Raw genomic sequence first — 16,287 nt, 5'->3', positions numbered from 1 at the left:
TATTTATTTATTTTATTTATAGCTGTGTTGGGTCTTTGTTTCTGTGCGAGGGCTTTCTCTAGTTGCGGCAAGTGGGGGCCACTCTTCATCGCGGTGCGCGGGCCTCTCACTATCGCGGCCTCTCTTGTTGCGGAGCAGAGGCTCCAGACGCGCAGGCTCAGTAATTGTGGCTCACGGGCCTAGTCGCTCCGCGGCATGTGGGATCCTCCCAGACCAGGGCTCGAACCCGTGTCCCCTGCATTGGCAGGCGGATTCTCAACCACTGCGCCACCAGGGAAGCCCTGATTATATTCTTTTACTAAAGTTTTTCTACAGACAAAAGGCAGCCAGACGACATGCATGGGGGCTTATTCTGGGAAGGCCTTATAGGGTCCTGCTTGGTTACATGACCACCTTTATCTGGTTGATAAAATTGATAATTCAATCACCAATTAGCCAACATTACTGATCACTCACTATACAGCAGGCAACATATTGGACTGGGCGCTTAGGATACAAGATTATGAAACTATCCCCAGAAGTTCACAGTGTAGTGCCCTGGTCCCCAAACTTTTGTGTAGCAGACTCTCTTGGTAGCTTTTTAAAATGCAGACTTTCAGACTTTACCCAGAGATTAAGACTGTCAAATTCCAAAATCCTCAGGTGGGAATGGGGGAAGGGTAGGCCTTCATGTTGTAGTCAACAGAATGGTAATCTCTAGAATGTGAATGTACCACCTTTGTGCCTATGGAGTCTTGGAAGTAGAGTGGGTGTTGTAGAGTCTTCCTAATAACCATTTCCCCATCTTTTGGTAAATACACATTCCTCATATACACATTCCCCATCCCCACCCAGTGTGCTTCAGGAGACCACGTCACCATGTCTGGTTGTATGGGTCGGCACGTTGCTCCGAGTTCATCAGCACGATCCCATCTCTCCATCACAGTATTTGGCTTGGGAATGGGCACCTGACCCAATAAGAGGTGAAGAAGTGTTTTATGGGAACTTTTAGGGGAGGATGTGTTCTTACATAGACAACTTACAGGAACAACCATCTCTCTTCCAAGATGTGGTAGAATAAGCGAGTTCCCAGGGAGTTAGGGATACCGCTCTTCAGAATAAAGCTGACCCCATGGAGGGCAGAGAAGGAAAAAAGGGGACCAAATAGTTAATGACATTGATGAGCCACTCAATATCTTTGGCTCATTAACTCCTGTTTCTTTTGAGAAACAGTGTATATGTGTGTATGTATGTGTGTTTGTGGTGTTTTTTGTTTGTTATTCAGTTGTTGTCATTACTTGCAGTGAAATAAGTCCTAGCTGTTGTGGTAACTGTGAGGTTGCCCCAGGAATCCTAATTGTAAACAAGCTACTCCAGGTGATTTTAAAGTAGGTGGCCATGAACCTAGTCTAATAAGTTTGGGTAGGTATCATTTTCAGAGAGTAGAGGTGTCTGCCTCATAAGCTTACTTTTGAAAACTAAGGAAAATATGTAGGTTAATAAAAAATGTTTAACTAAATCATATTTAGTGAGTTGTGTTTTGAAGCTTTGACTCATTTGTCCATAATGCATCCATCAAGGATAAATGATTTTTGAAACTTAAAATCATACATTTTCTGCTCTGCTAGCATAAGAAATGATTTCACTGCAACCACAATGACTACAATTGTTATGTCTCATGTGGTAAATTGGAGAAAATGAGTTTTAAGTAATCATTACTTAGGGAAAATTGAACTGTCACCTTAAATAGTCAACAGATCAGAAAATTTAAACAAAGCTAAGAGTTCCTTTACTCTTCAACTCCATTAAAGTGAAAAATACTGCATAAAATTGCTATGCACCATTATTGCCATGTTGCCCTTTCAGATATTGTTACTAGTCCAAGCTCACACTTCTCACCACATGACAGGCCAATAAATCAAGAGACGAGTTCCTGGGGCAAGGAGTAGCAACTTTATTCGGAAAGCCAGCAGACTGAGAAGATGGTGGAATCGTGTCCCAAAGAAACATCTTGCCTGAGTTAGAATTCAGGCTTCTTTTATACTAAAAGTGGAGGGAGTGAAGTCAAACATTTCCAGGTTCTGGTCAGCCTCTGGAGGGGATGTGTTAATTTCTTCCTCCCTGTAGGCCTTCACAGGTGGGCCTGGTCAGGATGTTTCCTGTAAGCTAAGCAAAGGTATTTTAGCTTAACGTCCATTACCTGGGAGGCAGGGTTCCCAGAGATGGGCTATTATGTATAATTTAAGCTCATAGGCAACATCCCTTTAGTGATTAACTTGTAATAGAATACGAAGTTTCTTCCCTATTACAGTATATCTCACTGTTGATGAGATAGTGAAATACTAAAATTTAATGAATCATAGATCAAAATGGACAAAAGAAAATTGTATTGATTATTAACTCATACCTTGGAGGATTAGGTATAAAAAGATTTCCATAAATGACAACTCATTAATATTAATATTCTTTTTACTTGAAGGTACTCGTATCTGTGATTAACCCGTTACTTTCCCAAAAAGATATTTTCTAAGGAAAGGACCTGAAGGAAAAGGGACCAAAACAATCTTAAAAAGTTTTCTATAAAATTCCAACATGCACTATTAAAAGACCTCTATTTGATTAAATAAAATAATCTTATATGATTCTAAAAACCTTATCTGTGGCACAGGTCTGAAATCTTTCTGTCTGGCAACTGAGGTCTCTGAAAGGCTGATTACTTGAGGTAGAAGTTCCATTGGTCAGTATGGTAGGCAGAATTTCTGAAATGCTCCCCCAAAATGTCCCACCCTAATCCCAGCCCCTGTGAATGTGAAGCTATCTCCCTCCTGTGATTGTGTTATGTGACACAGCTGACCCTAAGATAGGGCGATTCTCCAGGTGGACCTCATCGAATCATACGCGTCTTGAAAAGCGGAGTGCTTTCCCTGGCTAGCAGCAGAAGTTGGAGGGATTCAAAGTGTGAGTACGATGTCGTGTGCCATTGTTGGCTTTGACTATGGAGGAGACCATGAGAAGGAATGTGTAGCCTTAAGGAGCTAAGAGAGGGGCCCCAGTGACTGCCAGCCAGGAAACAGTGACCTCAGCCCTACAACTGCAAGGAACTGAATTCTGCCAACAGCTTGAATTAGTTTAAAAGTGAGATCGTCCCAGAGCCTCCACAGAAGAGCCTCCACGCAAGGCCGACACCCCGACCTCAGCCTTGTGAGACCCTAAGAAGAGAACCCAGCCAAGCCCACCTGGACTTCTGACCTAAAGAACCGTGAGTTCATAAATGGGTGTTGTCTTACACCCCTATATTTGTTCTATTTTTTTACATTGTAATAGAAAACTGATATAGTCAGGAAAAATGCGACCAGAATATTTAAGGTAGAAGGAACCTCAGAATGCATCTAGTGCCCTAGTTCCCTGGACAAAGGAGGTCTCTAGACACAGGAAACAGTGTAAAACCACAGGCTATTTCAAATATTTAGAAGTCTACATTGTCATACATTTATTATCAAATACTGCTGTACAGATTTACTTGATCTTGATAACCATCGTTTCTCTGTTTCTAGCCCCACTAGAATACAAGTACCACTTGGGCAGGGATGCTTTCTCTTTTGTTCACCATTATCCCTAAGAACAGAACCTGATACCCAATGGGCACTTAATAAACATTTTTCGAAAAAACAAATAAATGACTTGGGCCAGGATTATATCAAGTCAGTATTATAACAACAATTATTCAACTGTTGCCAATTACTTGTTTTGAACTCATTAGAGAGGTAATAATAAACTTATTTGTATTGTAAATGAAGTTAGATTGGCCAGATGATTCAAATCATAGGCGTCGTGGGCAGGGGAAAGTAGTAAAAAAAAAAAGACATCAGTTATTAATCTGTTTTCAAGAAAACATGTTGTTTGTCCACACCCCACCTCTAACCATACAGATGAGGGGAATTAGTTAGATTAAATGAGTCTGTAACTGTTAGCTAAATCGTGGTACTGGCTCTAAATATTTATACTAAGAAGTTTTTTAATCAAACAAAAAGCTTTCCAAATTTAAAACTGATAAGTGCTACTGCTAAATCAGCTGTGTGAAGGGAAAGTGGAAACAGACTAAAAAAAGCAGCTTCAGATTCACAGTTATTGGAACACGAACTCAATTCCATTCAATTTAATTAAATGAAATTTACTGAACACCGACTATATGTAAGATATTAATAGACACTCTTTGGATCATGAGGATGAGCAAACATGCTTTGATCCCGGAGGAATTGTGGTGTAGGAGGGGAGCTAAGGCTTGTACCCACATACAAACAACACGAGGTAGAATGTGAGGGGAGCTATCAGGGAGTCACAAAGAGCTGTGGGAGGGAAGTGGGTGGAGGGCTCACTTGAAGCTGGAAGGGGCAAAAATGTTTCATGGAGGAAGCTTCATCTGGTACCATGACAACGACCACTGAGTGGAGTTTCCTCCAAAGTTTATTTACATCTTCCAGAAGAGATGTCTCATTAGAAACTTGCCCCTTGAGTTCTTGCCTTATCTATGGCCTGATATGTAAACAGAAGGAAAACCAGCTGTAGAGTTGCTATGCCTCAGAAATAAATAGGCGGGAACTTTTTAGACTGAAAGTTGCACTCGATTTGTATTTTCTCAGCACTCATTTATTCCCCTGTCCCTCAGTTTTCTCTTACATGCAGTGATGCTTAACTTTACCCTGGGATTAATGTGGATGATCAAGCATTTTAAAATGTGAAAAGATACAGCACTAATATCAAATAGCTGCTTCATATCTGCGAGGAAGTAAGAGCATCTCCAGTCACGCTTGTAGCTGGTAGTTTCTTCTCCCCGGGTCAGGGAACTAATCCCTAGACTCCGCACGCACTCTGGCACTTAGCCCGTTTCAAGGGTTCTTTTTACATTTGTGGAATGTTTCCTCAAACTTAAATACAGAATTGATGAAAAGACATGGCAAAAAATTACAAAGAACATCTGAGAAATAATATACACTTTTTAGAAGCTACTTTCCTTATTCATCTTGGAACTGCGTCAGTGGTGTTTAGTACTCTTGATTACATTGCCCTCTAGTGGTATCATGAGGGTATAAGTGCAATAAACATTTCCTTTTAGTCCTATTCAACATTTATTGAGCATATATTGTATACTTACCACTGAGGTAGGCTCTGAGAATCCTGAGATGTTAAGACACAGTTTCTACTCTTGTTGAGCTCTTGGTCTAGCAATAGGGGTATTTAACCATAGCATAGTGTGAAAAGGAACTACAGGAGAAGTACGTACAATGACTATGAGTGTGCAGAGAAGGTAACCAATTCCCCTTAAGTGTGTCTGGACGGGCTTTTCAAACAAATTACACTTAAGAAGCACCTTGAAAAATGTATAGGTGTTTTCCAGACCTGTGCGTGTGTGTGTGTGTGTGTGTGTGTGTGTGTGTGTGTGTGTGTGTTGCTTCATGATTGAAGGAGCAGCCTGAATAAAGGAAGCTGGTCCTTTGTTAACTATTAAAATGCATAATGTGCTCAGGTGACAGCTAGCTGCCTTTCATGTGAGATTCAAATGTGCTTCATCCTGTTGTTATAATGCTGCATACCCACATATACTCACAAAACACTTCACAGATTTCCTGCAGGTTGTATATTAGAGAGGTTGGGATAAACTAAATCAAATAGGCATCTATATTAAAGTCAAGATTTTGCTCTACCATGATTATACCTATCATGATTCTAACAATAATATATCACATATATAATACAATTTTATAATAAATTATAAGTGATGTGTTCTTAATAATGTAGATCACTGTTCTAATACACACTAGTTCCCATCCTCCCCTTCCTGGATGTATAATACTTTCTTTTACCATCCCTTTTAAAATTCCTACGTCCTCAATTTGTGGGGAAAAAAATCAGAGCTTGAAAAAATACGATTACTTAACTATCAGACTCCAGTGTTTTGTGGATTTGCTGACTGACTTTGTGGGTATATCTTTTGCTGTGCAGAAAATGCAGCACCTTTCTGGCTTCTGGACATCTAGTCAACACTTGGGCAGATTCTTGGGCTGTCCGCAGCTCTGCCACCATTGAGATGCATGCCTTAGACAGCTTCTTCTGGTGCCCATTTCCCCCCTCCCCCTGCCCCTGCTCCTCAGGTCTGTGGAATGGGGGAGGGATGGAGGTGTGATTATCTATAATCTATGACCCAAGATTCTTTCCTTTGCAAAAGCAGCATCCTGTAGGGGGCAAACTTGGGTTCTGAAGGCAGACAGATTGGGACCAAATCCCGGCTCTGCCATTTACTAACTGTGTGATACTGGCAAGTACCTTGGTCTTTCTGAGCTCCAGTTTCCTCATCTGTAAAATTGAGATATTAACGTCTACCTCCAGGATTACTGGAGGGATTAATAAGAATACATGAAAAGTGCCTGGCACAGAGAAATGATCAGTAGAGATTCATTCCCTTCCCAACACCCTTCATTCACTTTAATAAGCATAAGCTGTTCTAAACTTCTGCTTAAACATGAGCACCGTAGAACAACTTTTACATGTATTCCGTTTTGCCAAAACTACCTAACATCCTGACAGGGCCTTACCATTTGAAACTCAATCTCAAATGCCTCATCTCATTGAATCCTCAGCCAACCCTGTGAGGGAGGGCATCTCAACATCTCTCAACCACCATTGATTGAGAATCTACTCTGTGCCAAATAAAATGCTGTGAGTAAAGCACTAAATCCCTGCCCTCCAGAAGCCCCCTCAGTCAGGTGGGAAGAGGTAGATGAGAAAAGCAGCTGCAATTCAGTTTAATAGGTGCTGTGATACAGGTGGAAGGTGCTAAAGAAGCACAGAAGGGCACTTAATTTAAGTTGATCCTTGGGGTGAGGTGGGCAGGTAAAGTGAATCAGGAAGAATACATAAGAGTTTCTCTTGTGAATAATGAGAGAAAATATGCATGGGGTTGTGGGGAAGGGAAAGTACAAAGGTGAGGGAGAGGGTGGTGGAGGCGGGTGCTGGAGGGGGACTTTTCCAGGAAGAGAAAACACAAATTATTGAGGCTAGAAGCTGAAGTCCACACTTGTGGTCAAAATAAATCTTCTAGGTTGTCATATTTTGGTCATTTACTTATGTGTATGTTGGACGCGGTACGGTGAGATGAATGGGCTGTGTAGCCCGGGTAATTGAAGTTTCTTAGAAAAACCATTACCTCTCTCTGAAATCACTTAGCCATGTTCCAATTAAAGATGAAACAAAACTATTAAGTCACCAGTCTCTCTAACCCTAATCAGAGTAGGGATAATTGTCCATGGAGTCATGGTGCCATTACTATTTTATATACGCAGATATTCCTGTGATGAATTTTTCCTTAAAGAAACCCATGCATCTTCTAGATGACAAAAACTACCTTAAAAAGTGGCAACAGTTGCTTAGATAACAATATGGCTTATTTATTCACTCTGTCTTTGCCCATCCCATCCATGTAACCCAGCTCTTCAGCGGATGTGGACATCTTAGATTCACTTCTCCTTTTGCTTAGCTGAAAAGGGAGCGCTCAAAAATTAGAGTGCCAGTTGTGAGGTAAATGAGCACCACAGCCGCATGATGAACAGGCTTCCAAGCCACGACGGTGATGGAGTTGTGCTGTAAGAGACATAGCAGATTTTTTCCCTCCCTAACTTGGGCAGGGATGAATTCACTTCTTCTCCAGCCTTGATTCCTGGCATGAACAACCAAACGCTTGCATTTTTAGAGTCCTTTTTTGGGGTGAACGTTTGGTGTGTAGAACTTTTCCTCCAAGGATAATTTTAGCATTAAATTATTTCAAATCCTGACAAATTTCAAAACACGAGTGGGTGACTTAGGAAGGATATATTCTCAAGAAATAACAATGGTGTCAGTACAATCCAAGAGACTTGGAAAAGGGTTTACATACACACATGTACATACACTCCTTCACTTCCCAGAAACTGAAATTGATTTAACACGTTGAGATTAAGTTACTTGGGTGTTTCTTTTAAATGCCAAAGAATAAATTTACTTTGGCATTAAGGACAAACATTTCTAGCCCACAGAAAGAGGGCAGAGAGTTTGGGCTTAACAAGTATTTTAGGAGAATTACTGTTGCGAATGCAACCCCCATCCCCAATACACCACTCCCCTCTCTCTCCTGGGGTTTTCCTTTGTGGAACACCAAAATCAAAATGGCAATTAAGGTAGAGATTCAGGGTATATACCAATCATCCTGTGTGGTTCCAGAATATACATTTGCAAGGGCAAAATGAAATGCCCCCAAAGAATAAGTAACTACACATTCATACATATAATTACCCGTATTTTCTTGCATTCCGCATTCCTTTTAATTTCTCCTCCTACCTCCCAAGTTTTGAGAAAGAAAAGTTGTATTTTTCTGTGTACAATATCCTCCCATTTGGGTTGTCATTGTCCTTGGTAGCAGGTAAATAGCAGACTTGAAGTGCCTGCTCTGTTTCTGTGTATTTCGTGGAGTCCAAAACAATGTAAGAGCTCATTTTAGTATTTCTGTGCACTTATATGAGGGCATTTAGTCTACTGACATATACCAATTTAACCTGGGGGATTTTTGTTTCCAAGAGACAGGAGAAAGTAGATTATCTTTGAAAATTTGAGAATTCATATCTTTGGCCTCGATTCCTGACATAGATGTAATAATAAGAATTACCCATAATCCCACAGCATAGAGATGATGATTGCTAGCACACATGCACATCACATGGATGTCATTTATTTGTGTCTAACAACATGGCTGGGTGGGTGTGTCTGTATAAATAAATTACATGCCAAGTTACATACATCAGGAGGGCCACGATGAGGTGGTCACCAGGCCTGGGCTGCAAGTTTGCCAAGGGGTTGCATTTCTGGGCACTTAGCTGAGGTGGAGTGCCAGTAATGCTCTACACTCCACAGCTTCTACAGCTTTGTATTATGACAAATACAAAAAAAAAAAAAAAAAAGGCACACGGAAACACTAGAACTAGAAAGGGAAGCCTCTTCCTCCTGCAAAGTCCCTCCAGTGTCCTATGCTGATAAAGCTTAACACTGTCCTTTTGGCAAAGGAAAGACACTCAGGGTCCATTTGCATTCTCACAGATCAGGTAATGAAGAGTGTATTTGGAACTGAGAGGCAATAAATTGATAACGGACACCGCCCCCTTCCCCCAAGAAAAGGGACGCATTTTTCCAAGCTGTTTTCAGAGGGTCACTCATGGCAGGTGACCTGGCCATCTGTTTATCAAGATTTCAGGCTACATGATTTGAACTCCTTAGATTTCTCTTCCCTCAGCCTCAAATGTCTTTGTTTTGTTTTGTTTTCTCTTTACATCTTTGAGGAAATAACTTCTTGCATTGCCTGGCATAGCCCTGCTGAGCAGACAGTGGATAGGCTCTTGCCCTCTGGCCATAGTTGGTTACAGTCTGACTCAAAGCCAGACCTTTCATAGGCCAGGACTGGCCAATCTGGATCTCCCTTTGAAAAATTAAAAAGCACAAAGATTGCAACTCACACCTATATGCAGACTTGAACCACAAACTGCGTGCGGGGGAAGCAGAGAGTGGAAAGAGGTGGTCAGGCAGGTGAGCAGAGAGCTGTGACCCCAAAGTGAGCGAGAGGGAGAGAACGTCTTCCAAATCACTTTCCAGTTCCTATGAAGCTATACCTCCAAACATAGGTTCCGGGAAATTCCCTTGAATCCCATCAATAACCCCTGAGTTTTACCTGTGCTGCTTTTAATGGATGTCCGTTTCATGCTAACATTTGGCCTCTTTCTAGGCCCAGGTTTCTCATCCTTGGTGCTACGGACATTTGGGGTGAGAGAATTCTTTGCCATTGGAGGGAAGGTGGGTGGGCTGTCCTGTGCATTGTAGGATGCTTAGCAGCTTGTCTGGACTCTGCTTACTAGATGCCAATAGTTCCCCCTGTCATGACAATCAAAAATATCTCTAGACAGTGTCGACTGTCCCCTGAGGGGCAAAATCACCCCCAGCTGAGAATATCTGTTCTAGACCAATCTCTGCTTAGGCTCTCAATGCTGGTCCCCTTGCCGCCTCTGAGACAGGCCACATCAGTTCCTTGCCTTTGACCTACCAACTTGCTCCAAGCCCTTATCCTCCCTTGGCCCAATTTTTCTTGGCAGGCACTCTTCTCTTTCTCTCCTTCCTTTAAGTTTGAAGTAGACTTGCTGCCCTTGGCTTACAATCCTCAGCCTCAACTAGTCTGATTTTCTCTGTAGGAATCTCTAAGACTTAAACTATTCTTCAGAAGTCACTAATGACCTAACTCTATATTAAATCCAAAATACTCACAGGGCCTCACCTTTTTCCTGCAACCTGTGCTCTATCATTCCTTTCTATTCACCTTTGCTCTTAGATTAGATTGAACAGGGGATGGCAAGGAAGCAAATACGTTGACATGTACACTCAGCAAATTTATAGCTTCCTTGGTATAGCAAAATGTACCCACAAAACAATAAGAAAATCACCAAAGAAAAATATAATAAAATTCTCAATTGAATACCATTGAAGATCAAACAAGGGAAAGTGAGAGAGTAAGTTAATCAACAATATTAAACAATTATGACATGCTCCTCCCCATTTCTGATGTTATGGGGAATAGAGAAAAAAACTACTGCTTTCAAGAAGTTTACATTCTAATTAAAACTCCAATGCATATATCTATGAAAGAATAATTGAATAGATAGTATATAATAGATTCATTTTGCAGTGCAGAGATAACAAATATTACACAAAGTTGACAGAGCACCAGCATCAGATTACTTCATGTGTATATGCTATTTTTACCATACTTAGAGGATAGCCACATCACAATGACAATGACCATTTATTGAGTATATACTATGCCAGCCTCTGTGTAGAGAATATTACGTTATTTGCTTTGTTCTACATAGGATGAATATTGAAAGGGACTTTTCCTAAGGTCTTGGACTTTTAGATAAGGCCTACAAATCTGAGAACAATGGATGATAATTAGCCCCACATTAAAAAAAAAATTGAAGTACAGTTGATTTACAATATTGTCTTAGTTTCAGGTGCACAGCATAGTGGTTCAGTATTTTTGCAGGTTACACTCCATTATATAAGATACATATATCTTGTATATTATTACAAGATAATGGGTATAATTCCCTGTGCTATACAGTAAATCCTTGATGCTTATCTATTTTATATATAGTAGTCTGTATCTGTTAATCCCATCCCCCTATATTGTCCCCCCCTCCCACCCTCCCCTTTGTTAACCACAAGTTTGTTTTCTATGTCTGTGAGTTTGTTTCTGTTTTGCATATACATTCATTTGTGTCAATTTTTAGATTCCACATGTAAGTGGTATCATATAGTATTTCTTTCTCTGTCTGACTTCTTTCACTAAGCATAATATTCTCTAAGTCCATCCATGTTGCTGCAAATGGCAGTATTTCACTCTTTAATTAGCCCCACTTTTTTTTTTTATAGATTTATTTATTTATTTATTTATTTTGGCTGTGTTGGGTCTTTGTTGCTGTGCATGGGCTTTCTCTAGTTGCGGTGAGTGGGGGCTACTCTTCGTTGCTGTGCGGGGGCTTCTCACTGCGGTGGCTTCTCTTGTTGCGGAGCACGGGCTCTAGGCGCACGGGCTTCAGTAGTTGTGGCACGTGGGCTCAGTAGTTGTGGCTCGCAGGCTCTAGAGCACAGGCTCAGTAGTTGTGGCACACGGGCTTAGTTGCTCCGTGGCATGTGGGATCTTCCCGGACCAGGGCTCGAACCCGTGTCCCCTGCATTGGCAGGCGGATTCTTAACCACTGCGTCACCAGGGAAGCCGTAGCCCCACATTTTTAACTGGAGTTTTTAGACACATCCCTGCAAGACTAACTGAGACGTTGACAAACTGGTCTTTCAACCCTCGCTGCCGTTACCCATCCATAGTCTTTGTAAAGAGAAGGCTGGAAGAGAGAGAAGGCTGAAAATGTCATTGAGGCAGAAGAGGTATTGACTTGTTGACTTAGAGCTAAGTTCTGTGCTCCACCTTCCCCTAAGGTCGGTGAAGTGCGAGCCAAGAATGATTGGGGTGTTGCAACGAGGAGACTGGATCTCCTGCCTCAGCTGGATGCTGGCTGAGCTGCTTTTTGCTTGGAGATTCTGAAGGTGGGTGCTAGGCTGCAGCTGCCCACAAGGGCAGGCGGAGAAGAGAGTGTGGAGGCCACAGCGTGTGGGCCTAGTACGGGTAAGGCAAAGATACACAAGGTTTTTCAGGGCCAATTAGATGTTGGAGAAGAAAAGTGGGCTCCTCCCATCTTAATGGGATGCCACTGAAGTGAAAAGGCCATCTTGCCAAGGAGAGACACCCACGTAAAAAGCCAAGGGGGTGTGTGCTGCTGGGCACAGGATCAAGAAGCCGGCGGGGAACGCATCACCTGCCGTAAGGGCCTGTGCAGTTCAGAGGTCCTTGAGGGGTCTCCAAAGAATCCACACATCTGCACCCCACACGAGAGCCAGGCTTTAGTCTTCTGTCATCGCAGAGGCATCAGTGTCTAAGAGAGCGCCAGCTAAGTGAAAAGACTTTGCCACATTTTTTCTATTTCTCTCTCCTCCTGCCCTGACTCTGGAAGACCCAGAATCAGGTAAAAGAGGAGCGGGAAGAGCAAGAAGGAATGAAAGGGTTCCTGAGTCACGAGTCAAGTTGAGTTGGTGGAAAGAATGGGGGTGGGGAGAAGCTTTTAGGTTTGTATTTGTATTGGACAGTACTTTATTATTATTATTTTTTTATAAAAACAGTGAAATAGAGAGAAAGTCTTTATTTATTTATTTATTTATGGCTGTGTTGGGTCTTCGTCTCTGTGTGAGGACCCTCTCCAGCCGCGGCAAGTGGGGGCCACTCTTCATCATGGTGCGCGGGCCTCTCACCATCGCGGCCTCTCTCGTTTCAGAGCACAGGCTCCAGGCGCACAGGCTCAGCAATTGCAGCTCATGGACCCAGTCGCTCCGCGGCATGTGGGATCCTCCCAGACCAGGGCCCGAACCCGTGTCCCCTGCATTGGCAGGCAGACTCCCAACCACTGCGCCACCAGGGAAGCCCGGATAGTACTTTTTGATATTTGGAAGTGAGGCTTGTCCTTGTAACCTAAAGTTTCCAGAAATCTGTTGTTCAAGGGCCAGGAAGGGAGAGGTGATATAACATGGTGGAAGGCAAGAGCTGGAGGAATATAAAACTGTTTCCTGTTTGTCCCTCATCAAATTCAGGTTGTTAACAAACTGGTTGAAAGTACGAAAACCCTGTGAAGTATGATCATTGTCTACTAGCACTGCAGTTCAGAGAAGTTAAGTTACCTGCCCAAGGTCACATGGCTGGGAAGTGGTCTCCAAGCTGGAAAGTTGGGACCTGTGACACCACGCCTAGTGCCTTCTCACTGTATCCCAGCTGCGCACTTGAAACAGAGCCAGGTTTGAGGTTGGCATTTTAAAAAGAGGTCGAATTTTGAAAAGAGTACATGTGAGGGCACGGCAGGCAGGTATGAGGGTGAAGCCTTGGGACACTGGACCAAGCTGGGCCAGAATACAGGGAGAAGGGTGTACCGCTAAGGGAGGGGTCCGGTGGAGCGAGGGTGTTGAGATCTGGAAAGGGGCGCCTGGATCTAATTGTCCTTGTAGGATTCTGAGCCAGCAAGTGAGATGGAGAAAGCCACCAAGAAGCGCTCTAGGGGGGCTGAGGGAAGACAGCACAGACATCAGACCCTCTCAGAGCCAGGATGTGAGATAATGAGGATTAGAACAATTAGAACAGAAATTGGCAGGACATGATGACCAGTTTGATAGAGGGAATAAAGGAGAAGCTTAAATCACAGGTTACTAAAGAAAAGAAGCTGTTTGGGGGCTGTCCCTAACCTATTGAGGTAAATAGCTTGAAGGGCAACCTGTCAGTCATGGCTGCTATTAAGAGCCCAGGACTGCCTGGGAAGGAAGATTGCTCTAATCTGGTTTAGCCTTTCTTCTGCTTTTTTCCTTGACTGGCGATGCAATGTGAGTGCTAATGCATGTGGTTCAGAGGATTCACAGCGACATATCGCCCAGGAAAGCCAGCCGGCTGCCAAGACACAGCGCAGGGTGACACTCACTGGAGTGCTTTGAACACAGCGGAGCAGCTGGCTTTAACCCTGTGGGCGGATGAGTTTTTCCCTCCCCCTTTCTCTTTTCCTTGGGCGCCGCACGCAGCCAGCTCCTCTGGGTCAGGCACTAAACAAGGATAACAGAAAGGGGTCTTTTGTCCACCAGATTCCGCCACCAGCAGGAACTGGAAACTCAGCAGCTCCATCCCACGAGGGGGGAAAAGAACAGAAAAGAGCCAGATTAGAATGATTGACAACGTCGACCCAAAGCCAGGAGGGAAAGAGAGATCAGAGAGAGGAGCAGAGGCATTTGAAAGACGAGAGGTGGTAGGGAGTCAGAAGCACTCGGTAAAGGGAGGGACTCCCCAGGGCCCTGGGAAAGGATGACGGCGTGGGTGGCCCTGGAAGTTGAGAACAAAGGCCGGGCGGGGGCGGAGCTCTGCGCAGTGTAGACGCTGCTGGGATTAGAGCAGATGGTAGGAGCAGGAATTTACTGTTCTGAACATTTTTCTGGACGTGTCAGTGCGTGAGGAGATCAATTCAGCTGACAGTAAGGCTCCGTTTCTGTCATGCCAAAAAACCCTTTCCCTCCGCACCACGAGAGGAGAAGCTCTGCTTTCAGGAGTGACCAAAGCCACAGAAATAAAAATATAAGTGAATGCCGATATGCTGATTTATCATGAGAAAGACAGCTGTCGACAGAGCAGAGTCTTCATGTCAGCAGATCCGTAGGTTCTCTCCCTGCAGGCAAGTGACAAGGGGAGTCGAATTGTGGCCTGAAGGTTGTAGATGAGCCCACAGCTAGAACAAGGGTGGTTTGCTACATCAGTCACAGCAGGGATGTAGCCAACACAGAATGACTATCCCCTGGGCAGTGCTTACATGACCCCAGCAACTTTAGGTGCTCTAAATGTCACCTTTTTATCATCTAGGTCACTGTTTCTCAAAGTCTGGTCTGAAAATACCTGCATCTAAATTCACTGGGGAACTTAAATATTCACATTCTCTGGTGTCATCACAGATTTTCCAGAATCAGAATCTCAATGGAGAGGCCCTGGAACCTGCATTTTAAATAAGTTCTCCACAGGATTTATGAAGGCTAAGTGTAGTTTTAGGCTGACCATTCACTTTCCTTTCAGTCTTTCTTCAAGTGAATCACATTTGGTTGATTAGAGTTGCCCAACTAAACTTACTATCAATGACATCTAGGAAGCCAATAGTTCATCCTCCTCTCTGGGTTCTGACCCATTGAACTATCAGTATAAGAAGTGAAATGGTGATCTAGGTATTGGTTTTATTTAGCACTCTTTGGTCAGCTTAGGTTGACATATGGGCTGGGACCTCCCAGCTCTCTCTTTGAACTTCGATTTGGGTGCTTTTCCTGGCCTGAGATTGGAAAACGGAAGGGAGGCCCTGACAAGGAGGGCTTTCTGCATGGATAGTGGGTGTGGGGTCAGATACAACAGAGGGTGGGTCCAGAGGAATCAAGAGATAAGAGGCTGAAGTATGCGAAACAATGGTGACTCTACCTGGTGGACAGTCCCCAAGAGGACAGGTGCTGACAGAAGAGTTTCCCCTCTGGAATCACATTGAAATTCTGCTGCCCTGGGCTACTCTAAGTTGGATTCCACCTGACTTTACAAAATAGACACATGGCTTAAGACAGTCTCGCAAAGAAACCACAGATTACTAAGAAGCTTTTTGCAAAATGGACTGGTATACAGACAGCTCACAGCAAATGGCTTCTAACCATATGAAAAGATGATCAGTCTTACAGTGAAAAATGCAAATTAAAACTACCATTTTTTCAAGATACCACTTCCCACCTATCAGATCTGTAAAATCCAAATTTGACTCAATACTCTATTGGTGAGACTGTGGGGAAACCAGCATTCATATAGTGGGGGGGGGGGTGCTGGTGTGGGGTAGTGCAAAATGGTACCACCCCTATGAAGAGGATCTGGTTCTATTTAGCAAAATCACGGAAGCCTGAAATATCTTGTCAAACTAGATAACAAGGAAGCTATCAAGGACGGTTGGAGACATATCAAAATGTTGCAAGAGTCAACTTGAATAGCCTCCCACTGGCCGAAGATGGGACAAATTGAGCATTAACAAGAATAAGTGCAATGGATTGAAACACATTAAATATGTTTAAATGCATGAGATCATAATGATACAAAAA

Source organism: Eschrichtius robustus, chromosome 7 (assembly GCF_028021215.1).
Source record: "Eschrichtius robustus isolate mEscRob2 chromosome 7, mEscRob2.pri, whole genome shotgun sequence".
Taxonomy (NCBI): domain Eukaryota; kingdom Metazoa; phylum Chordata; class Mammalia; order Artiodactyla; family Eschrichtiidae; genus Eschrichtius; species Eschrichtius robustus.
The sequence above is the reverse complement of the archived record's forward strand: the minus strand, read 5'-3'. Positions refer to the sequence as shown.